Here is a 3,042-nt window from a genome sequence, read left to right on the forward strand (position 1 = left end):
GAAAGGAACTGGCGTCGGAGCTTTGTTAGAAACCAGTGGCACGCGATATTGGATCACAACATGGCGAACAATGGAGGTCTCTGATTTACCTCCTGGCGCGAACTAGATCTCCACGAGCACTTAGAAAAACCGCCTCGAAGTTTACCACGGCACGGATCGCGTTCGAAACGAATCGCGTAATCAAACGATTTCGAGTACTTAGGTCGAGTCTGGGAATAGCTCGAAATATTTATTATTTATTTTTGCGAACGGGGTTGCTCGAGTTGCTTACAATATAATCTAATAATAGCTGGAGTATTTACGATCTCGAGCAGGCATTATGTTAGCGGAAGAAGCATTGTGTCAGGGTGCAACTGTATGGAGAATGAAAGATGGGTTCTGTAAAGAATCGCGTGTCGTGGTTGGGTCGGATGTCTTAATCAAGTATCACGATTTTAGGGAACTAGAGAAATATTAGAAACTAAAATAATTGAAATAAAATGATTAACAAATAAAAATAAAAATTAAGTGTTTATTGTAGGTTTTATTGTTGATAAGAAACGCATGCTGAGATTCGTTATCGTCTTGGCTGCACACCCTGTACGATACGTGCATCTTCGCTCATGAATTTTCATTGCACACCGGTTATGCTAATTGCTATTATGCAATTGTAACGCCAGATTTATAAATATTCCGATGTGATCGGAGGAAGACAGTGGCTGATAACAATTCCCGATTGCAAGAATGAAAACATTTTCAGCCCAGTGGTTCTCAATTATGATACAGTTTAAAAAATACAAATCCTGCTTTACGCTTCTTTTGTATAAGAAATAAATGTTCGAACAGGTTGAATAAACTCCATTGAATATTCGAATCTTTTCTATCTTTCGTTTTTAGATCACAAGATTATATTACAAGTCGAGTACCTGATGAAGATATAACTAGTAACATTCTCACGTTTTTAAACAAGATACACTTTTATAATTATGGGCTTCACTTCAAGTAATAAAGTACATTAAAAACACACGAATTAATTCTAAATATTTAAAGTTTGGAAATCACTGTGGTAGTCATTGGCTTGAATACCTTTGGGACACCCTATAAACAGCGGGCTCATTCGCGCCGAGGCAGCCGATTTAGGGTATGCATTACTGCTGCGGTAAGGTTTATGACGGCACTTCAGTGTTAGTGGCTGCTGATTACAAGACCACGTGGCCGTCAGACCGGAGTTCATGTTTTTCTCCACTCCGCCCACGTAACGAAGGTCTTTTTTCGATGGCCCGACGAATTTGGTGAAGAACGAGCGAGATGAAACGAGGGTCTCTGTGTGCAACGACTCCAACGGAAGCACGACTTCCTCGTTCAATTTATAACGTTGCACTGAGCGATATTTTATCAATTTCACTGGACATAATTGAATTTTAACAAGGATTCAAATGTGTAGAATGTATAAATTATCAGCGGGAAATTCATTCCTCCAGAAAACGTGAAATTTATTTTAAGAAGTAACCTGTAATTACCGAGCGGATATTAATGACGAGAACAATCAGAGAAAGTTAGAAGATTAACCAAAAAACACAGGTGTTTAGTAGTTTATATACACCACACTTGTTTTTGGGTCACAACCTTTTGCATTTTCGAACACCACCATCATCTATCATTTATGCAAGACATACGATGTAGGGGTCGGTATTCTGTCTTACAATGTAACAACATCATTTATCTCACTCACAAGATAACAGCAGCACCTTGTAACTATTGTTTCAACATTATTTGCAGTTCCCATTGATATCAGATAATTCAAGAAAGTTGCATCGTAACGTCTTAGCCAAGAGATAGACAGTCTTAGATATTCTTCTAAATATCATATACCTATTTTCTTTAACTCTACACTAATAAACATGGTATCTGAAGATGGTCACAAAATAAGGACTGATCAATCTTTTATTAAGTATTTAAAAACCTATACAGATTGCGCCCTAAAACTAACCAATTCAAATTGTTCATACTTCCTCAAATACGGTACGGTATGCACCAGGAACAGTTACTAAACCACAACCTCGTTTATGGTTACAGATGGTTGGATCTGTCCCAGCGATCTACCAATAACGGAGCCTGGCAACCGTAACGAGCGTTACGTTATCGACTAATTGGAAACGAATTGTTCTCCACGAAACAATATCATTAGTCATAAACTTGTCGAACAGTGTACAATGTTTCTTCATTGATCGGCACGTTAGTTGTGATTCTAACTAACGATCCATCGCACACGCCATTTGCTGCGACGGAAGTATGCATGGACAGTTCATACGTATGCACGCTAGCGCATAAATCGGCCTCGACGTTCGTCGGAATGTACTCCGATTGCTTATTCGAGGCGTGGATGCCGGCTATACTCTGATTATGCAAATATTCGGTGGTAATAACGTTAACAATGCCTGCAACTTCACGCGTGCGTGAATCCTTGTGCCTCAATTAAAGCCCGCCACTCGAGAGTATTAAACCATTTTCAGGCGTACCATTTTTCATTAATCGCTCACGTGTTATTCATCGAAAGGGACCGAATCATGTGCCCATAAATTATCATCGCTTTAGACGACTTATTTTGTTTATGGAATAACTGATTCACGTGGAAGAATTTGTGAAATTTTATTTAGGGAATCTCTGAACTCTTTGTAGCGTTTATAAAACGTTTTGATGACATGAAGAATGACGTCCACTTTCTGTAATTAACTTTATCGTACAGATCTGTGTGTCTTCATTTAAAAAATTCGTTATCGTCGTCATTCTTTCCAATGTGAAAGATAAAATATAAATAAAGGCCAAGGTGGTAAATTAATAAAACAAATAAGCAAAAACTTATTATTTTCCGACTAATGAATTTATTTCTAAGACGTTTATTTCTTATTCGTTAAGACTCATCTTGTAATTAAAAAATGACGTTACTGGACAAAAATGTGTACGAAGGCAAATAAGAATCTGTTTCTGAGTCAGTAGTCGATTCACGAGCAATCGTCCCCCTTTTTTTCCTTGCATATTTTTCTAGTGACGCGGTTTTATCTA

Source organism: Hylaeus volcanicus, chromosome 4 (assembly GCF_026283585.1).
Source record: "Hylaeus volcanicus isolate JK05 chromosome 4, UHH_iyHylVolc1.0_haploid, whole genome shotgun sequence".
Classification (NCBI taxonomy): Eukaryota; Metazoa; Arthropoda; class Insecta; order Hymenoptera; family Colletidae; genus Hylaeus; species Hylaeus volcanicus.